General features: G+C 51.7%; 1 protein-coding gene and 1 long non-coding RNA gene across 6 annotated transcripts in view; both read right to left on the bottom strand.

Moving 5' to 3' along the window:
* LOC146816482 (exportin-5-like) overlaps positions 1–24317 on the bottom strand; it is a 1867381-nt gene that overhangs the window by 1030393 nt on the left and 812671 nt on the right. The window lies entirely within an intron of this gene.
* LOC146816483 (uncharacterized) lies at positions 1986–24043 on the bottom strand. Its single transcript, XR_014962914.1, has 3 exons — positions 23978–24043; positions 23808–23884; positions 1986–2091 (listed from the first exon to the last, which is right to left on the bottom strand). It is a non-coding gene; the product is annotated as an uncharacterized LOC146816483 (long non-coding RNA).

Genomic DNA, 24317 nt, shown 5'->3' with positions numbered 1-24317 from the left:
CATTTTATACCACCAATCACAGAGGCCAAGATCTGGATATGACTCTGTCGGCTTGTCTGCTCCTTTGGTCTTCAGTATGGAAGAGAGGGCAATAGAGCCTGACACATGCTGATATACTTCAAAAGAGGCAGACAATCTGCTCGCTGTAATGACCAAATTAATAGGGTCAAGAATTATAGTACAAATGGTGGAAATACCGAACTTATATGTACTTGAATTTGGGAGGGATGAAGGGCAACTGGATTCAAAACATGTTGCCTTCGGGTTACACAGATTCTGTAGTCGGTGGATTAGCGATCATCATAACAGCTGTGAAGCCAGAATGCCAACAGCAAGAAATGCTAAAACACTGCTATGGTTGTGTCTCTTGCTTTATGTTTGCTGTTGTAACTACCATACCCATTTCAGTAGAAGGACTGTTAAGTAAAACAGCTTCCTTGTAAAACTGTACTGCCAGAAAACTATAGGGCCATCATGACCCTCCCAGTGTATCTATGAATGACTGTAGTATTTGTGTAGCACAAACCTAATCCAAAGGCAGCAGATCAAAGTGCAAGGTCAAAGGTAAAAACATACAGTCAATGTGTGATTAAAGGGGCAGCTGGTTTCTAAGATCAAGAGTGAACTGCTACTTCATCGTCACGTACTGTCCCTTAAAGAGTTGTGTGTCTTCAGCTCATTCCTAAAATGAAGCAACGTTAGCACAACCTGATCAATACATTGAGGTCGTTCCGAATCCTGGGTGAATAGATGGCGAAAGCTGTTACATTGTTTTGTCTCTTTTACTGTTCTCCAGTGTGATGGTGTTGAGGCTGCTGGTTGGTTGTGCATCACTGGAGATAGTGAGTCTTTCAGCCAGATAGAAATGGTGCATTGACTGCAGATTTGCTTTGCAGATGATGCATCTGAGTTTGAAGGTGGTGTGGGGCAGGAAGGAGGAGACCGATGATTCCATCCTTTGTTGACAAAGTAATTAATGACTCATCTTGGTTTCATCAGCATCTTTCACACATAAAACTGCATGGGCTTGGGACCACTGCCCAACAAAGAATTTATTATGTTTGCATTATTGGGCGGGATTGTATGAAGAAATGTAATAAATGCTTGATAACTAGTAGGTATTAGTTACACCCTTCAGTCTTTTCCACCACGCTCATTTGGTAAAATCACGTGGTAGCCTCCAACAAAGGCCATTCTGGAAGTGAGCACAAGATTGAGTCGCTTGAGAAAAAAAAAAACGTAAATGTCATTTGCAAACACGCCATGTGTTGCCACGCTGATGCACATCATGCTTAGCCATGACTTTGTGGCAAAAGTGCGATTGTGATTAGTCATTCGGAGTAAACCTGTGTCCCAGAGTTTCACTGATTAAGTCAGATATTGTGCATCAACTCAGGGGTAAGTGAATGTTTATTTTCCGTCTCTGGGCACCTTGGAGCATTGACTGCATATCTATCCATGAGTCTCGCGGTATTTGAAAGTAGACTGCCCCTATATCTGCGGACAGTGCTACACAATGAGCTATGGTGCAATATAGTGGGTTATATACCGCTGTCAGTTGACAATCACGCCAGCATACCTCCCTCCTATGTTCCCATGAGTCCATGCAGCCTGAGATAGAATGCAGTGGTGGCCTGAACCATTGCAACACCCAGATGCTCTTGCAATTCTCAAAGAATCTACTGTGCAGAGAAGCCCTTACGCAAGCTACATACTCCACTCTTTCCCATCCACGTGGCCCCACAATTTATCTCACTCCAGCTCCACCATAAAGAAAACCCAGTTGTAGGTTTTGTGCAAGCTCTACTTGTCCAGGCCAGAATGTTATATGATATTGATAATACCGAAACTAGACCAGAAAAACAAAAGCCTTTTATGTCCGACAACCAATTGATCATGGCTTCGGGACCAGAAAAGGTGCAGTGATAGGTACCACAGCAAATCTGACGAATAGAATGAGCTGCTGGTGCACAGAGCTCTTGTTTCACGGTGATCCCACAGGCTTCAACTCCCTCGCCATAATCGTTCATCTACCAACAGTCTTCTGAGGCTTCGGTCATCGCCTCAAATCCAGACTCGTGCCAACTGTGCCTGTAAACAAGAAGATAGGTGAAGCAATGAGTAAAACAGTTAAAAAGGTTCATAATCGTGCTCCCAATTCATCACATTGTAGGATTATGCATGTGAACAGTGGCAAAATGTCTGGGGAAGTACATGTTTTTCAACATTTTCCTTTGATCTCATCGTATCCAAATACTAGTCCTGTCTAAACACTCACCTACTGGAGGGTTCAATCACTACCAAACTAAGACACATCAACAATATGAACATTATAGTACAGATTATTGTAGAACGTATAAATACCCATAATCTTTGTCCTACTTTCATCCCAAGAGGGCATAAAATTAACTGAAAAAAATACAACTATTAAATGAAACTCTAATTTATTGTGAACAGGATCCTGCTTCTACCCCAGAACATTCTTAAATCAATTGTAGTGTGCCATGTCCAAGATTCATTACATACCCAGGCTTTGGATTTTTTTTGTTAGCGGTATCGTACTGTTTCCTCTGATGTTCACGGCTATCATCAGCCAAAGGCTTCAATCTTTTCCAGCCTGCAGTCGAGTCATACAGCTGTACAGTCTGACCAGTCTGCCCAACACGGTCCAGGATGCAACTAACCAGAAGGATCAGCTAACCTAACCGATCTAGCATACTGGTACCAGGTATGAAGGAGAAGTAAGTACAAGACCCTGGAAAGGCAGGACTTGAACATTAACTTCTGAAGGTCTTTCGGTGCCATACCTAAGTATTCCAGACAACACACTACCCATGGACTAAATGCAATGTGGCACATGTAGGAAGCTGGCTCTGTAAATACTATACCAAAGTATGGTATAGTGGGCACAGAGTCCAGTGGAACCCAAAAGGTAGGCAGAGGTAAAGTAGATAGCACCTCACTCTCTATTTGTGGTGGTGTGGTCGACCAGTAAAGCTTTCCCAGAGGACAGTGTTAAGCATGTGTTGTACACACTCAGTCAGAAAATGAATTCACACACTCAAAGACTGAACATCAGACCAAGCATGGCACAGGTAAGTGATAAATACTTTGCAGTAAATATACAGTTTGTAACACAGTTTGGATTGCAATTGTAAATGTACTTTGATTACAGTAGTGTTACTGATAATGCAATGCTTCCCAGAATACTGTGCATATACTTTGTATAGGATTTCTTAGTAAAATTACAAGTAAGTTACTTTTGAGATTACTTTTCTTACACAGTGTAGTATACCTGAATACTACACTGGGACATTTCCTGTAAACAGGTGAGTAAAATAGTTTTTGTAAGTTAGTACAATTTTATAGAATTTCTTTAGGTTTTCCAACTCCACACTTTGAAACTTTTCATAGAAAAACAGTAACTGTTAGCCTATGAAGGAAAATAGTGTTAACAGTTTAAAGATAAGTACTTTGTTGTGGGAGTTGGTGTTCTGGGGTTAGACTCCGGGGTCCCCAAGGGTCAAGGATGCACTCTCAGCGGCACTAGGGCGGCCGGGTACAGAGTGCTGAGGCCCAATGTTATCCAATAAGGGATAGGGGGCCTCTGGTTGGTGGCTGCTGACGAGCAGGCCATTGGGTTGTGGGAGCAAAGCTTCTGGACTTAAGCTCAGGGCAAATGGGGGTTTATGGCTGGCACAAAAGTTACACCCTCAGCGGCACTGGGGCGGCCGGGTGCAGAGTGCTGTTTTGGCGTCGGAAGCCCTGTAGCTTTCAATGGGGAGTCTCCGGCTTGCAAAAGCACTGCAGGCTCGGGGACGAAGGTCTTCTGGGTGTGATCACCACTTGGAGAGGCAAGTTGGGATGTTGGGGGTTGGTTAGGCACCATTGGTTGGGCCACCGAAGGCCGTGGGGCGTCGGGTGCAGGGGTGCCTTTTAGGGTTGGATCTTCTTACTAGCTCCTGGTCATTGTTGGGGGACCTTCTGGTTTGAGGATGCAGTCGTCGGCTGGAGGCTTGAGGCAGGTAAGGGGTCGCAGGATCTCGGGTCAGGCTCGCTGGGGAGACTTCCTCTTTGTGTTTGCCCACTCGAGCTCGGGCCGTCGACGGCAGGTGCAGAGTGGTGCGGGATCCGGCCGGGGCCAGAGGTTGTTGATGAACAAATCCGGTGTTCATGAGAGACACAGTCTTTGTGGTTGAAGACAGGCAGGTCCTCCAGGGTTTTCGAGGTTGCTGGCTGCAGGGCACAGCGGGATTTCGCAGGAGCAGGTTCGAGGTGGAGACAGGCCAGTAGGGCTGGGGCCAAGTCAGTGGGTGTCTTCCTCTTGTTAGCTTTGGCATGGCTGTTCAGTCCTTCTTTTCTTGTAGTTGGTTCTTGTCTGAGGAAGCAAGGTTCAGGGGTGCCCCTAAATACTAGATTTAGTGGCGTTACAGGTAGGTAAAAAGGTTGGGACCAATGGGTCCCTTCCCTGGGGTGGTTACACCCGCTATTATGCCATCCTCCAGTGAGAGGGAGCATAAGCTTTTCTCTGGTTGGCTAAGTCCCCCTAACTGCAAGATGGCGGGGAATGAGAGTTGTGCTTCACCTCGCCTCCCCCACTTGAGGGGTGGAGTTGGCAGAGGTGGGCCCACCTCTCTTCTTCACTTGTTTTTCCCGCTGGTCATTCCGCCCAAAGTGGGGGTCAGAACCAGTGGGGACCAGTTGCTGAAAGCAGCAAGTGGCCTGGGGAAGCTTACAAAGGCAGCAAGCATTTGAAGCTTCCCCTTCGTGGACCCTGCCCATCCTGGGGGAGGAGGCTTGGCACCTCGTCCCAGAATATGCATTGTTTCAGGCCCCCAAGAGCAGCAGGCTATCGATCCAGGGGTCCAGAAACATGTCGGTTGATGGCAGCTAAAAGCAGCCACTTAGCCTGGACACAAGTGGTAGGTCGTTTTTCAGGGGGTGTCTCTGTGTGCATTTGTCATTAAATCCCACACAGGCATCAGTGTGGGTTTAATGTGCTGAGAAGTTTGATACCAAACTTCTCAGTTTTCAGTGTAGCCATTATGGTGCTGTAGAGTTCGTAATGACAAACTCCCAGCACCATATACTCTGAATGGCAGTACTGCACTTACAATGTCTAAGAATGGACTTAGTAGACACTGTAGGGGTACAGGGCTCATGCACCCGTGCCCTCACCACTGGTATAGTGCACCCAGCTAGAGGGGTGACTGATCTATGCCAGGGCAGTGGGTTGAAGGCATGGCACACAGGGATGTGTGCCATGTCGACTCTTCACTTTGTTCTGCACCAAGACACGCAGCCTGCAAAGGCAGTGTGCGAGTGTAATGGTACAGGGCCTCCAAGGGTGGCACAATAAGTGATGCAGCCCTTAGAGGTCTTCCCTGGTCACAGTGCCCTGGGTACCTTTGGTATCATTTACCAGGGGCTGACCTGTGGCCAGAGATGCCAATTGGGTTTTGGTTTCAATGCAGATTTAGGGAAAGAACATAGGCCCTGGATACCTAATTAGCAGGAGCCCAGGGCACTCTCAGTCAAAGCACATCAGAAGTTCAGCAAAAAGTGGGGGCAACCATGCAGAAAGAGGGCACTTTCTCACAGCACAGCAATCCGCATAATCATCCAGGGTTTGTTTCATCACGCTAGCATCCAATGTGGCCCTGTGGTACTAGCAGAAAACTCTGTGCCACGAATCTAAGTACTAGTAAATACCATTACCTGAGGTAGGAAATTCACAAGGTATGGTAAAAACTTCCTATTCCGGAATTTCAAAGCAGAACATAACATGCAGAATCATGATTTACCACACAAAATTCCACGTTTCCTCTTTTTTCCAGATACTCTCCCTAAAACATGTTGCCAGGCTTTTGCTGGAAAAAACTGCTAGGCATTCAGACACAAGTGCAAACTCCTTTTTATATAGGGACTGGAACTTTACAACCTACTCGTAACCAGGCCTCAGTGAGTAAGCATCTGGATTCATGGTCAGTGTTCCACTGGTTAATTCTGACTAGCAGTCTCTCCAAAGGTACACTCCACCCATCACCATTAGTATGGAGGTGCTGTCACTATGACCAGCCTGAGCAGTACAGCTGCAACTTCAGCAACCTTCAAGGCTGTCAACTCTTGGAGGAAGTCTCAGCAGTCCACCCCTGCCACTCACAATGTCATATATACACACTGCACAAAAAGACAAGAGTGTCAAAGCTGTCTCTGCACATCCACCAGAACAATTTCAGATTTCTTTGCAGGGAAGATGTCCAGAACAAATATCCATACACAGTTTCTGTACTGACACGCTCACAGTTTCTGTACTGACGCGCTTACCATTTACTCTAGATAATGAATTACTCATCACTATTCTTCGGCCACATCCAACAGTTCATATGCAACTTGTCATCACAAGCTGGGATTATATCAGACCTGAAAACCTCAGAAGTTGTTTCGCCTTTTGATTGGCGGTATGAATGGAACAGGGCCATTAGAGGGGAAGGCTGTGGAGCGTGGCATAATGGACCCCTTGCTCTGCCTAAGGAACCTCACCTACTCTCGACCATAGCAAGAATGAAATCACCCCGAGCCACATCCAAGCCATGAGGATGAGTAGGAGCCCAGCTGTGCAGAGCATTCCACCTGAACTGGAAACCCATTCCTGCAAAGGTTTCCAGCTCATTGTTGGATAGTGGCTCTTCACCGGGGTCGCGGTGTGGAAAGGGATGAAACCATCAGGCATATGGCAGCACCATATAAGCTGGCAGGCCCTTAACACGAGTCGCAGAATTTTCACAGTATATCAGTGACTCCTGCTATTGTCTCAGGTAAGAACATGCCCTTTATTTGGGTATTAACTGAATTTGAATATCCTTTGTTTATTATGGATTTAGTCCTTTGTATAATTCATTACATTTTATTTCTTTTGACTGATAACCCAACACTGTATTCATTTGCTTAGAAAATAGGTTATTATGTGGTTAACTTCGAGTACTGTGCAGCTTATTTTTAGGTCAAGCCAAGAGTCAGCACGCATGCGCTGCTCTGCGAGACTTGTAGTAGTGGAATATTGAATGGAAGCCCCGCCCACTCTCAGCCCATATTTGTCATTGGCTTGTGTCATTGGTCTTCATAAATGCTGGCTTCTGATTCGTAAATAGGCCTGTTCGTCCCTCCTTAGTACCCCCTTGTCTTATTTTGTAACCTCCCATGGCGACATGCCCTTTTGAATTGAATATGCTACTTACCAGTATGCATCTGTTCTTGGCATGTAGGGCTGCTGACATTCATATCTGTGCATAGATCGCCGCCTAGTGTTGGGTCCGGATGTTTGCACGTTGTTGTCCTGGAAGAGTCTTCGAAGTATCCTGGGATAGGTGACTCCTCCCCTGGACTACAGTGCGCATGGGCATCCTCTCCATCCTCAGATTGTTTTTCGCCATTGTGGCAGTGATGGAGTAGATACAGAAAGTGATGACCATGCTTACAGTAATTCTGAGAGCTGCAGCTGCTACAGGCGCCGGGGAGGAGGGAGGGCGATATTAATGTCAGCAGCCCTACATGCCAAGAACAGATGCATACTGGTAAGTAGCATATTCAGTTCGAGGCATGTGGGCTGCTGAATTCATATCCGTGCATAGAATACATAGCAGTGCCCTCTATTAGCGGCGGCTACCAGTGCCAGCTGCAGCGGTCTGAAAAAGAGTTTTGAGAACAGCCTGTCCTACAGCTGCCTGCTGTTTTGATTGCACATCTACACAATAGTGTTTGGTAAATGTATGTGTAGTGGACCAGGTGGCTGCTCTACATATATCATGCAAAGGAATGTTTCCTAGGAAAGCCATGGAGGCCCCTAACTTACGTGTTGAGTGGGCTCGTGGGGGAATCGTTAATGTGCGTTTAGCCTTTTGATAGCAAATTTGAATACATTTAACGATCCATCTGGCTATACCTGCTTTGGAGATAGCGTTACCTTTGTGGTGTGGGGCAAAGGCAACGAAAAGTTGTTTTGTTTTCCTAAAGACTTTAGTCCTGTCGATATAGTACATGAGGGCCCTCTTTACATCTAGTGTATGGAGTGCTCTTTCTGCGACAGTTTGTGGGTTTTGAAAGAAAACAGGCAGTTCAATAGTTTGGTTCATGTGGAACTGCGATATCACCTTGGGCATGAATTTGGGGTTGGTACGTAGTACGACCCTGTTTGTGTGAACCTGTATGAATGGCTCTTCAACGGTTAGTGCCTGGAGTTCACTAACTCTTCTTAAAGAAGTGATTGCTACTAGGAAAGCTACTTTCCAGGTGAGGAATTGAATCTCGCATGAGTGCAGAGGTTCGAAGGGTGGACCCATCAGGCGTGTGAGGACCAAGTTGAGGTTCCACATTGGAGCCGTTGGGTGGCTTGGAGGAATTACTCGTTTGAGTCCTTCCAAGAATGCTTTTATGGCCGGCACTCTGAATAAAGAGAGGTGCTGCCTGTTCTGGAGATAGGCTGATATTGCAGTCAAATGGACTCGTATAGAGGTGTATGCCAGATTGCATCGGTATAGGTGTAAGAGGTAACAGATTATGTTTTGGATGGATGCGTCTAGCGGGTTAATGTCATTATTATTGCAATAAATGACGAATCTTTTCCATTTGGCTGCATAGCAAGCTCTGGTAGTGGGTCTCCTGGCCTCCTTAATGATGTCCATACAGTCAGGTGGCAGGTTAAGGTAGCCAAATTCTAGGACTTCAGGAGCCAGATTGCCAGGTTCAGCTGTTGCGGATCTGGGTGCTGAATCTCTCCATGGTTCTGCGTCAAATGCGCGGGTTTGATCCGCAGCCTTTGATGCGGCACCACGGAAAGTTCGAGAAAGGTGGTGTACCATGGCTGGCGTGCCCACGTTGGAGCAACCAGGACGAGTGTCAGTGAGTGTTGTCTGAGTTTGCGTGCCACCAGCGGTATCAATGGTGCTGGGGGAAAAGCGTACGCAAATCTGCCGGACCAGTTCATCCATATCGCATTGCCCTGCGACTGCGGATGTGGGAACCTGGCGGCAAAGCTTTGGCATTTTGCGTTTTCGCTTGTGGCGAAGAGGTCTATCTCTGGATGACCCCACCGCTGGAAGTACGGTTGGAGTACTGATGGGTGCAACTCCCACTCGTGCATCTGGTGGCTGTGTCTGCTGAGCAGATCCGCCATCTGGTTGTCCTTGCCGGGGAGGTGTTCCGCCATGAGGAACATGTTCCTCTGAATGGCCCACTTCCACATGCTCTGAGCCAGATGAGACAACTGTGGAGAGTGTGTTCCTCCCTGTTTCTGTATGTAGTACATGGCGGTCATGTTGTCCGTTCGGATCAACACGACTTTGTTGCACAAGTGTACTTTGAATGCTTTCATAGCCAGGAAGATTGCCATCAGTTCTAGAAGGTTGATGTGCATCTTCTTTTGTTGTATTGTCCATAGTCCCTGCACTGTGTAGTTGAGTACATGAGCTCCCCATCCCTGGAGAGACGCGTCCGCTGTCAGTATTATTTGTGGAACTGGCTCTTGGAACGGTCGGCCCTTGCAAAGGTTTTGTGGATTCCACCAATGCAGAGAGTTGTATGCCCGACTGCTCACCAACACTAGGTCTTTTAGTTGCCCTTGAGCCTGATTCCATTGACGTGCTAAGCACTCCTGAAGCGGGCGCATATGTAGTCTCGCGTGTGGGACTATGAAAATGCAGGAGGCCATCATGCCTATCAACTGCTTAAACACCCGCGCGGGAAGGGAGTGTTGGGGTTTGAACTTGGAAATCAGCATTTGCATGCTGTTGATTCTCACTAAATTTGGCTGAGCTGTGGCCGCCAGAGTGTCTATGGTCGCACCTAGGTACTGTTGTACGTGTGCGGGTTGGAGATGTGATTTTGGGTAATTTAGTGAGAACCCCAGACTGTGAAGAAGGTGAATGGTGCGGGACATGTGGTTGGCACATTGCTGGGCTGACTTTGCCTGAACAAGCCAGTCGTCCAGGTAGGGGTAGACATGAATGTGTTGCCTCCGTAGATGTGCAGCCACAGTAGCTAGGCACTTTGTGAAAACCCTGGGCGCCGTCGTCACGCCGAAGGGAAGAACCTTGAATTGGTAGTGCTGCCCTTGAATAGTGAACCTGAGATATTTCCTGTGTGATGGGTGAATGGGTATGTGGAAATACGCATCTTTGAGGTCTAGTGTGGCCAGTAAGTCTCCCTGTTTGAGCAGTGGGAGGACTTGTTGCAGGGTGAGCATGTGGAAATGCTCCGAAAGAATATAGCGGTTGAGGGGTCTCAGGTCTAGTATAGGTCTGAGTGACCCGTCCTTTTTTAGTATTAAAAAGTACAGGGAGTACACCCCTGTACCTTGCTCGTGGACGGGTACGACCTCTATTGCGCCTTTTTGCAGCATACTTAGCACTTCCTGCTGTAATAGCGCTAAGTGCTCTGAGGACATAGGATGGTGTTTTGGGGGAATTGTGGGTGGAGTCGAAGTTAATTCTAGGCAGTAACCGTGTTTGATAATATCTTTGACCCACCTGTCCGTGGTGATGGAGTTCCACGTGGACAGGAACCTTTGCAACCTTCCCCCGACAGGTGTTGTGTGGTCGGGAGGAAGGGAGAGGGCGTCACTGTTTGTTCTTGGGAGAGGATCTGGTATTGCCGTATCCGCGTCCTCTGCCCTTTGTGCTTGAACCACGATATCCACCCCTGGTGTTTTTATCGTAGGTACTTTGGGTGTTGCCCTTGTTGTAGGTTTGCTGTGACCCCTGTCCTCTACCTGCTCCTCTATTGCCGGGGCGACGAAAGGAGCCACTCCGAAAGGTCTGCGTTTGGAGAGCCCCCATGGACTTTGCAGTGTCTGTGTCCTTTTTTATTTTTTCTAGTGTGGTGTCAACCTCTGGCCCGAATAAGTAGTCTGGGTTGACCGGCTGGTTGAGGATGTTATTTTGCACCTCGGGTTTGAATCCGGAGATTCGTAACCAGGCGTGTCGTCGTAACATGACGCTAGTGTTTATGGCTCTGGCAGCTGTATCTGCGGCATCCAGTGCACACTTGATGGATGCGTTTGTGAGGAGTTGTCCCTCTCTGATGAGGATCTCTGCTCCCTCTTTGTATTGGTCAGGGAGATGTTGTAGTAAGGTTTCTAGTGTGTCATAATGCGCTCGGTCGTAGCGAGCCAGGAGCGCCTGAGTATGGGCAATACGCCATATGTTAGCTGCTTGGGCTGCAACCCGTTTGCCGGAGGTCTCTAACACCTTGGACTCTTTGTCCGGGGGAGGAGCATCCCCAGTCGTCTGCGAGTGCACCCGTTTACGAGCATTCGCGACTACTATGGAATCCAGAGGCAACTGTCCTCTAATATAGGTAGGATCCCCAGGCGCTGACCTATATTTTTTGTCGATTCTGGGGTTTATTACTCTTGCCCTGGTGGGTTCTTTGAAAATGTCCTTTGCTGGTTTGAGGACACCTTTCAACATGGGTAGAGTTTTAATGTGTCTTTCTGAGGATGCGAAAGTATCCATGAGAAAATCGTCCTCGATGGTGTCAGAGTGGAGTTGAACACCATGATTGGCCGCAGCACGTTCAATGAGGGCGTTGAATGCGGCAGTGTCCTCTGTGGGAGACGTTTTTGCACCATATAGCTGCGTGTCCTGCGTATCCATAGGTGCGTTTGAGTCTACAGGGTCATCCCAAGCTTGATCAGGGTCCTGTTGGCCTTCAGGGTCCATTTCTCCGGGGTAGGGGACGTGGTCACCTATGTAGTCCTCCAAAACGTCGGTTTCGGAGTGTGTCGGAGAGAAGGACTGTGGATCTTGGTGAGAGGTATGGAGAGGCTCGTAAAGAATTGGTTACGAATCCACTGGCAGCTTTTTCTTTAGTGGGATCCGGTAGGAGTCCAAAGCTGGCTCGGAAGTTATCTTCCTCTTGTGAAGCATCATTCTGCCTGTTGCGGCATCGATGATGTGTGATGGCGACGTCTTCGTAGGAGAGTGTTCTGCAGGTGTGATCCTGGTGTGGGTGACACGTGTTCTGATTTCGAAGAGTTTTGGCACCGTGGATGGTGGCAGGCCAAAAGTGATGTTGGCCGGTGCCGGAGAAGCTTTTTGAGCCTTTTTCGGCTCGGAGCTTGATGTGTCCTGGAGGGCCGCCTTATCTTTGATGCGTTGCAAGGATGCTGAAACTTGCCGCACCTGGAACGCCGAAGGTTCTTTGGCGCCGACCGGTTCCGTTGAGGCGGGCGTGGACTTCTTCGGTGCCACGGGGTCATCGAGTCGAGGAGAGGTAGTAGCTGTCGACGGCGTCGATGATTGTGCCTTTGGTGCTGCTTTCGAAGTGGTGTGAGATCCAGCAGCCATTTTGACCTTTGTGGTCGGAGCCGATTGTTTCGGTGCCGGGAGCCGAGGCGGTTTGGCGGTACCGACGGTCTTTTTCCATGCGTCGGCGCCGACGTCGGCTGCTGCAAGCTCGGCACCGAAGTCCCGTTTGGTGCGGTCGGTGCCGACTGGTTTGGCTGGCGTCGAAGGTGTGGTGGGCTTCGATCCGACCAGTGTGACTTTCAGTTTCGGTTTCTGCTGAACCGATACGGCTTTCGGTTTCGATGAAGGGAAACCAGCCGTTTTGGGTAGTAAAGGCTGCCGCTGAATGTCCGAGGCCGGGCCAGAGGGTGGGGCCGAATGGATGCGGGATAGGTCTTGGGTAAGGCCCGAAGGCGATCCCTCGACCGGAGCCATAGACTGACGCACTGGGATATCCACAGTCTGTACGGGTAGGCCTTGCTCGTCACCGGAGCTACTCTCTTCGGCCCCTAAGGCCTCATTGTAGTCTCCTACCTCGGTGTCGGCTTCGTCTCTGTGAAAGAGTTGTTCTTCGACGTCTTCCGATCCGGAGTCGTGTTCGGAAGCGGGGTTGGAGGGTAGGTTCTCCACGTCTTCCACATCTTCGTCCTCGGCGTTGAAGATGTCGGTCGCGGCCGGTGCCGCTTGCTGCGCTTCGAGCATCGCTGCTCGACGATTCCGGAGAGTCTTCTTGGATCGGAATCAGGCACAGGCCATACATGTGGACTCGTCGTGATCCGGTGAAAGGCATTTGTTGCACACCGGGTGGACGTCGACATGGGGATATTTTGCATTGCATACAGGGCACCGCTTGAATGGCGTCCTCGATTCCATCGTCGATGTCGGGTCGATGGTCGGGTATGATGCGAAAAAGTTGGTCTGGAAGTTAGTAAACTAACAAATAACTAGCGATACCGATCGGGAACAGTACCGACGCGAACTAAAGGCCTTTTGGCCTGTAAAAAGTTTTTCCTAACTTGAGTCAAGATAAGCACATCCGAACCCAATGGCGGAAAAAAACAATCTGAGGATGGAGAGGATGCCCATGCGCACTGTAGTCCAGGGGAGGAGTCACCTATCCCAGGATACTTCGAAGACTCTTCCAGGACAACAACGTGCAAACATCCGGACCCAACACTAGGCGGCGATCTATGCACAGATATGAATTCAGCAGCCCACATGCCTCGAACCAGTTGTTACACGGTACGTGTTCTAAAGTCTGTAAGCACTATTTTCTTTATTCACTTTCTCTTACTGCAGGCACGACATACTTTACTTACATTCAGCGTGCCATCTCTTTTCATGCAGCCGGGACATTTTCTACACAAAAGGCCCTGTGGTTGTTCATGTGGAGCTTTCGCTGAACTTTAAGGCAGATACCCTGTGTCTGAAATGTGTTTTCAATTACTCGTGGAATTTTAATGCTTTACTGTCAGGGGCGTAACACAAGCCCCTGTTGCGCACGCACCCCCCAACCCTTCAGTGGTGTGGGAGAGGGGGGCCGGAATCCTTCAGGGAGGGCATTCAGCTCTAGGTAAACAAATATCTGTAAGAAATTGGAGACTCGGCCCCTCTTCACATTTTGCAGGGGGGCATCTTTTCACCTTACGCCACTGGTTAGTTAGTGGTAGTGTCATACGTGTGCGTTTATGTGGCTGGAAAAAAAAACTGATTGTCCTCTAACACAATCCACTTGTCACGTTGGTGCCATATAGTACGGCAACAAATTATGGCAGCAATCTTATTATTTAAGAGCTCTGATATAGACTCTCTGATTATGCCAGAGCTCATACCATAGTAGTATTTTTAATACTGGCAATCCCCTTATGTTGCCACATTTCTGCAGATCTACATACTGGGGCTGAAGGTAGTGGTGAGCTATAGTTCCAAGTTAGAATGCCCTTTTGAGTATGTGCAAACCTACTAACCTGCATGTTTTAAGGGTGTTCAACAAATCTTCACTAATTTTTTCTCATACTGAGAAATGTTGGAAATTTACTCCTGACAATGGCAGATGTAAACATTCTTCCAGAGTTAGGAAAAAAGTGGTTGGAGGGAAAGTAAACTTGCAAACACTCAGATTTTCGCATGAGCAAATCTACACATGCACATTTACTCAAGCTAAAATGCAGTTTACAAATATTTTCTAGGAGTACAATTGCTTATCCTACTTCTGTAAATTCTTGGGAATTCATGAAAGCCGTATAGCTGCACTTAATGCAAGTACATATACCATGGGACTTTCCTTAATAATTGGGCCCCTAATTTGGTCTGGCGTTGACCGTGTCCTTTTGTGTTTATTAAAATTCTCTTTCTCTCTCTCTCTCTCTCTCTGTATCGGCTGGCTTCACTGTGAGTGACAGCATTCTACTCTTTGTAGTCTCGGCGAAGGGTTTTTGAAGGAGCAGGTCAGTGGCGCTCAAGCAGGTTAACGGTGCAGTGTACTAAGGGAACGAAGAACAAATGCTTCACGGTGCAACCAGGTCAGGGGAAGACGCAAAACCCCTGTATGCGTTATGAGTGAAAAGCCCATAACAATACAATCACAAAACAAGTCCTGGGCACACGTATACAGTATACAGTTGGTACAGAAATTAAATTATAAGGAGGTTGACACCGGTAGTTCCATGAGAGTTGTTTTATGTGAGTAATATTTTGTTAAAGCAAACAACGCGGGGCGTGGCCAAGATGGCGGCGTGAGCGGACGCTTTCCCTGCCGGCTCCCGCTCCGTTGGGCCCCTAGCCCCGGTCTAGCAGCAGTATCTCTCCCCATGCAGCGACAAAAACCAGCAGCGGAGACGGCGGAGCTCAGGTGGGAGCCGTGAGGAGGCTCGGGACCCCCAGGAAGCCTCGGCGGCGAGCAGAGAGCCGCGGGAGTTGAGGCGCCGGGAGGAGGCGGAGCATCGAGCCAGGCCGGGCAAGAGCGCTCCTGGCCAGAGGTCTACGCGAGAGCCCGGACTCGCTAGCGGGGCCTTGCCGAGGGCGGCGGTGAGACGCGATCTCTCGCAGCAGGGATCGAGAGTTGGCCCTGGTGGGGGAGCGGCCCGACGGGCTGTGAGGATCTGTCGAGGGTGCTGCGGACAACGGAGGCAAGAGAGTCCCCCCCAGAGGACAGTGGACACCGGGAACGGTGGCGGTTTGAATGAGCCGGCTGGGGGAGGAAAGACAGGAAGCCAGCGGCGGTGCCCGCGAAGGGGGAAGAAAGCTGGAGCGGTGAGGGGACGTCCCTCCGGCCGGCTGCCGGGCCTCTGAGCCTCCGGACTTGGGACTAACGCGGACCCCCCCCTCCCCCCCGGCCTTACAAGAAACGGAGCAGCGGAGACGGCGGAGCACTGAGGGAGGTCGTGCCAGGCGCTGAAGTGCACGGACGCGCCGACGGCGCTCGCCGGATCACTGGGGAAGAGGTCACCGAGAAGAAGCGGGGTGCCGGGCCGGGTGCTGGGAGGGCGTGCCCGGACGTGAGACCACGCGAGGGCCGGGCTTGAAGACGAGGCCTGCTACCCAGTGATGCTGAGGACCGGGGCCCGATTGCGAGCAGCGGCACAGGCGGAGTGATCACACCATCGGCGGCGGGCAAAGGGGTGACCAGGCCCCGGAAGGCACGCGCCCTGCTTAGGGCTGGCCTCGAGAGATGACTGCACGTGAGGAGGAGGCCTGAGCACGAGGTACCGGTGCGGCGGCGGGGCCCGGGGGCCGGTGGAGAGATTCGGGGCCGTAGGGGGCAGCGGAGGCCGGCTCCAAGAGGCGACGAGCGAGTGGACACACGGACGGCGCCCCCACCCGGTGGGCGCGGCGGCAGCGAGAGTGCGGAGGCAGCGGTGGGGAGCTCGGGCGCGCGGGAGACGGCCAGAGAGGGGCCAGGACAAGGAGCACTACGAACGAAGTGCTTTACGGTGGACCCCCACGGGACGAGCTGGAGTAGGCCACGGGCACCTGGAACAGATAACGAACGAGCCGGGGAGACAGAAGAGGAACTGGAGAACCCACGTCCTGCGGATCAGAGGCGTGGTAGCGGGGGAAGCGGCATAGCGGCCGGAGTAGCCCCGAAGAGAGCCAGGGCGGACCGGAGGCGCGAGGACGACAGACAAAGCAGGGAGGCCGGACCCAGCCGCCGCCGGGACCGCCCGAGCGCCGGCCTGGGAGACGGTGGCCGGGTGGACGGGGGTCGCAGTTGGACGAGCGGTGATTCGAGCCACAGACGGACAGGTGGCATGGCCTAAGGCGCAACGCCTGCGCGAACAGAGGAGAGGGCCAGGAGGACGAGGGAGAAGTGGTGCGGAGGGGGTGCACGGAGACGCAGAGCCTAGACGACGGATCCGGCGAGGGGCCAGCAACGTGGCAGTTTCACCTCGCGTCCCGGCCCTGCGGACATGGCAGGCAGCAAAGGAGGGAGGAGGGGGGAGCGCACCCTCCCTGAGCTCCTGGGCCGGCAATCGCAAAGAATGGACAGGGGGCAGCAGTCGCCCCACACCTCCAGCAATGCTCCGGACCCCGACGGGGGGGAACCCCCGCTCACCCGGTCCTTTATGGAATCCCTCTTCGTATCTCTGAGGGAGGACTTCCAAGCCCTGAAGAAAGAAGTGGCCAGCGAAGAGCGGGAAATCCGACGAGAGGTGGATAGCCTGGGCGAACGGGTAGCCACGGTGGAGGATACAAGCCAAAGGAGGGATGAGGAGTTTGAACAGCTACAACAGGAGGTGCTGCGACTCAGGGACCAGCAGATTGATCTCCAAGCACATGCCGAAGACCTAGAAAACAGGTCTCGGCGAAACAACATAAGGGTTCGCGGGGTTCTATCGGCGGAGGAGGGAACGGACATTGCAGGCTACTTGAGAGAGCTGTTCCGGGAAGTCCTGGGAGAGCCGGAGGAGTTTCCCATTCGAATAGACATGGCGCACAGAGTGGGGGCACAAAGGAGGGGGTTGACGCCACCCCCGGACATCCTAGCCTACCTCCCGGACTACCCACTTAAAGAGCGCATAATGGCGGAGGCACGGAAACGACAGCCCTTGACTTTCCGGGGACACTCGGTGGCCTTATACCAGGACCTGTCGGCAATCACGCACCAGAAACGGAGGACATTCAAAATAGCCACAGACTTCCTGAGAGAACATCGAACACCCTATGCCTGGGGCCACCCCTTTAGACTCATCTTCTGGTGGAACGGGGTCCTGCACCAACTGCGCTCCCTGCAGGAAATGTGCGGAGTCCTGGGCCTGACAGCTGGAGAGGATGACACAACCTCGCAGCGCCGGGGGCGCTCTGGAGGAGGAGGCTGGCGGCGAGTGTCCAGGCAGCGCTCCCGAGACCGACCGGCGCGGCCGGACACGCCCACCATCCGAGCTAGTACAGCCAACGCAAAATCAGAGGTGGCCGGGAACACTGGCTCCAGCGACATTGCGCTGACGGCGTAGGAGCACTCCGGGGGGAGATTGCAACAGCCTACTTCAGCTTTCAGGTTTGGGGGGGAGGGGGTCAGGCGGGGGGGGGGGGGGGAGGGGGAGGGCGGTTTAACGTCCACTGGAGTGTTTTACCAAAGACTTGTCCCCTTGGGGACCGGACTTGGACTATGAGGATCCGGGAACTGGGGCTAGGGAGGGAGGTACAGAGGGGAAGGAATTCCATGTTGATAGTTCGCTGTTAGGGAGTGGGCTGGTGGGTGGGAGGGGGGGGGCGAAGAGTTGGTTTTGTGGCAGTTAAGGCGGGAAGGGGAAGGGAGAGCGGGAACCTTACGGGGAGGGGCACGGGAGGGGAAGGATGCGGGGAGGGGGGGGGGCATCGTCCAGTGCGGGACCGACTTTAAGGCGGGGATGGCGACCTCCCTGAAATTGTCTGTGGCACAAGGAGGGCACAGCGCGGGCGCACTTGTCTTCTCACATGACACCCACAAGTCTTAAAATAGTTGCGCTTAATGTCCGGGGCCTCAACAACCCGAACAAAAGGCGTGCGGTGCTCTCCTTATTGGAGAATACTCAGGCAGATATCTGTCTCCTTCAAGAAACGCATCTCCTACCTAAGGACTGTGCTAGGCTGCGCTCTCAAAAATTTCCCACACAGTTCTTCTCTTCCAATAACACTAAAACTGCTGGGGTGGCGATCTTGGTGGCTCGACGCTTCCGGGGAGAAGTCCTCCATAAACAAGCGGAGCAGCGGGGTCGACTATTGGTCTATAGATTCAAAGTGGCGGGTATCGCCTTCACAATTGGGTCTCTATACGGCCCGAACGAGCAGCAAGACCACTTTCTTAACGCGGCGCTGGGGGAAGTTACGGCTACCCCTGACCGGCACATCATCCTAGGGGGAGACTTTAACTTAGTCTTCGACTCGACACTGGATAGATCCGCCCAGCGTTCGCCGCAGGCGGGGGAATTCTCGGCGGGAAGCAGGGCTCAATTGGCAGACATGGGCTTGATAGACCTGTGGCGCCACCTACACCCGGCGGAACGGGACTATTCTTACTACTCACATGCACATAAAACGTACGCACGGCTAGACCACTTTCTGGTCACCGGACCGGTCAGCACTCTCGCCACGGCGGCGGAAATAGGGGTGATCTCCATGTCGGACCATGCCCCCGTGTCGGCTACTTTCTCGTTGCCGCCGATTTCCAGTACCCCCCGGTTGGGGCGTCCAAGGGACACCTTATTATACAGAGGAGACGTAATCAAGCAAGTGACGACCGCGATTCGGGAATATCAATCCCACAATGAGAACCCGGATACCTCCAGGGCGACTCAATGGGCTGCTCTGAAAGCAGTATTGCTGGGGGAATTCATCGCGATATCGGCGGCAGACAATGCACAGAGACGGAGTAAACGAGAGGAACTCACGCAGAAAGTCAGAGAACTGGAACACATGCATCACCGAACGGGGGCTCCCCGGATTTGGCGGCAGCTTCAGGGGGCAAGAAAGACCCTGGTGGCCCTGGATATGGACCGCGCGGAATACGCAGCGCTCCGTCTTAAGCATGCCTACTACACTGGGGGAGACAGGTGCAGCCGATTGTTGGCAAGCAGGCTCAGAATGGCGAGACAGAAGCACCTGGTGAAGATGATCACCGACCCCACAGGGTCTGCAGTCACAGAGGACGCCCCTATCGCGGAACTTTTTCGCCAGTACTACGCAGACCTCTATGCCGGGGACCCCCCGGACGCGCCCGCAACGCAAAGGTACCTAGACTCGGTCTCTCTGCCATCGCTGACACCGCTGCAAGCGGAGAGTCTGTACAGGGACATTCAAGTGGAGGAGGTGATCTCCGCCATTTCCAAACTCAAGTACGGTAAATCCCCGGGACCGGATGGCTATACCACCCTCTTCTATAAAACATTTTGCACTACACTCGCACCGATACTTACGCGCCTCTTTAACACCTTCGCGGAGCCGGGGGCCATGCCGCCGGATCTGCTGCGGGCGTCACTGACTGTCATCCCTAAACCGGGGAAGGACAGATCACAATGCGGCTCCTACAGACCGATATCCCTCCTGAACGTGGATCTTAAACTGTACACAGGGATCCTGGCAGCCCGCCTAGCCCCCCTCTTGCCGGGGCTTATAGATCAAGACCAGGCGGACTTTGTTCCGGGGAGGCAGACGGTAGACAACACCAAACGGATTACATATATTATAGAAAAGGCGTCGCGGATCGGGGGTGAGAGAATGTTGATGGCAGTGGACGCTGATAAAGCATTCGACCGAGTGCATTGGCCTTACCTAGAGCGGGTGTTGGAGAAAATAGGGATAAGGGACAAGTTCCGCAACATGATATTCAACTGTTACGGATCTCCGACCGCGGTTGTGAGGGTCAATGGATGCAGCTCCGGGAGCTTTAACATCGAGAGAGGCACGAGGCAGGGATGCCCGCTGTCGCCTTTACTCTTCGCCTTATACATGGAGCCTTTCGCACAGTGTATACGGAACAACCCAGAGGTAAAGGGAGTGAAAATGGGCGTGTTTTATCACGCAGTCAGCTTATATGCTGATGATGTGATCTTCTCCTTGGAGGATCCGCTTCGGGCCCTGCCGGCTTGTATCGAGGAATTGACTACATTCGCGGCAGTATCGGGATTCAGGATGAATATGGGGAAGTCGGTCGCCTTAGACCTATCGCTCGCGCCGGCGACCAGGACGCTCCTGCAGCGTCAAATCCCGATAGTCTGGTCAAAGGACGCAGTATCGTATCTGGGGATCCAGTTGGCCCCCACCCTGCCCGACATGGCGGCAGTCAATTACGCCGCTTTGGGCAGGAAGATACGGGAAGAATTGGCTAGGTGGGACCGCGGTACTCTGTCGTTGCTGGGCAGAGTGGCGGCCGTTAAAATGACCATCCTGCCTCAGGTGCTCTATCTGTTTCGGGCGCTTCCGCTGCAGCCGCCGGTGGGGTGGATCCGGCGGACGCAGTCCGAGCTGGGGCGCTTTGCCTGGCAGGGTAAGAAACCAAGAATGAGGAGGGCGCTCTCACTGCTGGTGCCGGAGGCGGGAGGCCTTGGCATCCCAGACCTCCGCAAATATTTTCAAGCAGCACAGCTGCGCTACCTCGTGGAATGGAGCAGGTGGGAATCGGATAAACACTGGCTCTTTCAGGACCAGGCGGTGGCGGGTAGACCATTGCAGGAGGTGCCGTTTCTACGTAGGAATCATCGCCCCGCTAATCTCTATGCCTCCTTCATCACTAGAGTCCCGATGAGGGTGTGGGACGCCACAAACCTCACACACGGGTTGACCACGTTCCCCTCCCCGTTGACGCCCCTGGTGGATAATCCGGACTTCACACCAGGGATGCAGGGAGGTCCGTTCGCCCACTGGGGTGCGGCGGGATGTAGGGCTTTGTTTCATCTATACACATCAGAAGGGGTTATTCCCTTCACAAGCTTTAGACAGGATTATATGCTTCCCGAAACGGAGAGAATGAGCTACCTGCAGGTCCGCCACTGGGCAATGAGTCCTCAGGTGAGAGAGACAGCAGATAGACGACTATACCAGTACGAGCGCTGGCTCATGACGCGTACGTCAGATGCAAAGCTCATAAGTGATCTCTATAAACTCATCCAATGGCCCTCTTCGCACTTCTATCATCCGGGAAGGGTACGCTGGGAGACAGAACTAGGCAGCTCCCTAAGTCACACAGAGTGGGAACAAATTGCGTACAGGGCGAGACACTCTGCATATCACACAGGCCTTACAGAAACCCTCACGAAAGTCTCCACATACTGGTACTACACCCCGGACCGCATACACGCAATGGACAGCAGCAAAGAGTCTGCCTGCTGGAGGGGTTGCGTGCAGGTGGGAACGCTGACCCACATTTTGTGGGAATGCCCTCTTCTGGACGCGTACTGGCGGGAGGTGTTGGACACGGTGGACTCCCATTTCAACATTGAGTTACCACGCTTCCCAGCCTACATTCTTCTGGGCCTTCCTAACGCACTGATGTACCCCCTAAAATCCCACAGGGGCAGGCAGATAGCAATAGCGCTAGGGTCAGCCATCCAAAACATCATTACCCACTGGCGAACACCCACACTCCCCACAGTAACTGGAAGGTTGCACAGACTATGGCATGTGCTCGGCATGGAGAAGATGTCGCTAACAGCTAAGGGGGAGGTAGAGCAGTATAAAGATATCTGGCAGCCGTTCCAGTCCCTACTAGCCACCGAATTTAGAGAACTGACCTGTCCCAGATACCTCAGACTCTTGCGGCTTACTGGGCAGGAAGGCCCGGATTCCTGATATCACCTGGGCAAGGGGGCTCGGACAGAGAGTGAGGGAGGAAGCGAGGTCAATCGACTACCGCACTGGACGGGGGAGGGGGGCGGGAGATCTGGGAGAGGCTGAGGAAGGGTGGGGGCGGGGGCGATTAGGGAGGGTTAAAGTTTGCTTGTTTATAAATTTTGGAATGGATGGGTGTCCTCAGGGACGGGTCCTAGCCAAGGGGCCTACCACCCCGGCGGGAGCAGATATAGCCAAAGGATGACACTCTGTCAGGCGTGGCCTGGGGGCGGTGTTGTGCGGGACATACTCTAGAAGGAGCAGGGAACTGCGGGGAGGTTCCTCAGTATAAATTTGCGGGGCAGACGGAGCGCTCTGGTCCCCTCCAGATCAGATGAGGACAGCCCCGAGGGGTGGTGGGCGACATGTTGGATATCACCTTGACAGACCTACGGAGCCCAGGAAGGGCCCAGGAGGAGCTGATTTTAAATACGATACCTGCCGGCCCACGGCGTTGTAGGCTTAAGATATGGATGCCATTGATGATATTTGTTTGATGTTGGTAATAAATAAAAAAGATTTAAACCTAAAGCAAACAACGCCAGCCGACACGTGTTTCGTCAACAGGTCACTACCTGTGACTCTTCAGGGCTGGGAACAATATAATCAAAATTTTGTCAAAAGGGTACGCAATGTTCATCAGTGTAAATAGTGGGGTGACTTCACACAACACCCTACTAACCGTGGACACCCTAAAGAAACCTGTTCAAGAAGAAAAGCTAAAATAAAAGTGGCTTGCAGCTGGATGCTGCATGCATCATAATATATACATCAAAAGAAAAAATCTCATCAGAACAAATGTCCCTTTGGAAAGGGTTAAAACATGCTAAGATTCGCATTAGAACGTCATCATGACAAACGGAACGCGTGACTGTTTGACTGGAGCAACACAACCAGGGCCGGACTGGCCGTAGAGGGCACCGGGCAATCCCCCGGTGTGCCGCACGGGTGGGGGCCGGTTTTGGGCCCCTGGGGGCCGTTTTCGTTACAGGGCCGTTTTTTTTGCAAAATCGGCCCTGTAACAAAATCGGCCGAAAACCGGCCCTGGCAAAAAGCTCGGCAGCACCCCCTGGTGCCGGCCGAGCACTTTGCCAGGGCCGGTTGTGGTTCCCAGTCCGGCTCTGCTCGCAAAGAGCTCAGCGGTACCCCCAAGCCCCGGGGGGCCGACCGAGCACTTTGCCAGGGCCGGTTTTGGTTCCCAGTCCTGAGTGTGTGAGTGACATATGGTGTCAATGTTATTACAAGTAAACTTAGAATTAAATCAAAAGTATACATTTTCAATTCACGTAAAACTTGCTGTAACTACAAATTACATTTCACCGAAAAGATACTGGCCCCTAGCACAAAGCGGTATTATGAGCACCCATGGTTGCGCCACTCCACATAATTAAAAGGTGAACATTGAACTAAAACTAGGTGCCAAATTTGTTGATGTGTTAAAGTAAACAAATGTCAATATCAAAGCGAAATCATGTCAGCGGTGTGGGGCAGGGAAAGCGGCCGAACAGAGTTTGTGAAAATGGCATGCACGTCATGGAGATCGGAGTAAAAATAAATAATGGAGGTAACTTTTTACCTGATAAATGCGCTTGCGTTTTTCTACGGTCGAGAAAGGAGAGATACAAAAAGGCCCGAAATAACTTGCAAAGCCGCACTAGTGGAGGCCAAGTAGAAGTAGAAAAGTGAAGTTAAAGTGAGATAAGGGCTGGGGAAACTCACCGATTAAACGGTGATAATTTCAACGGGTACAATTTACGAGTGTCACACGGGCAGGTGTGTCCGTGTCTTGGCGGGGCCTGCAAGGAAGCGTGAGCATCAGTCATAATTAAGTACAGGGAAAAGGAGCTGACAAAACTCCAAAACCGCGTGGGTAGGAGTTCGTTAATTACCTGAAAGTGCATGGTCCAGCCTGTACTCGTCTCGCCGTGGAGAATGGGAGGCCGAGTGTATACAGGAAGTGGTATATATCGGAAAAAGTGCAAAAACGCTGGATCGCTAACCTTCGTGCGTGCCGGTGAGCACAGGAAGTGGTGTTCAGAAAGGGTTACGAGTGAGTGACATAAATGGGATGGAAAGGTAATGTGGGAAAGCACTATTAACTGCTTAACAGCGGATAACATTGGTCACGATTCAAAATACATAACAATGAACCGACTTCACAGTCTAGTAGTCGGTGGAAATGAAGCACGTGGTGCGCATGAATATCACTAATTGATAACATATAGTGCA

This window comes from Triturus cristatus, chromosome 6 (assembly GCF_964204655.1).
Source record: "Triturus cristatus chromosome 6, aTriCri1.1, whole genome shotgun sequence".
Taxonomy (NCBI): Eukaryota; Metazoa; Chordata; class Amphibia; order Caudata; family Salamandridae; genus Triturus; species Triturus cristatus.
This window is presented reverse-complemented; position numbering and strand designations above follow the sequence as displayed.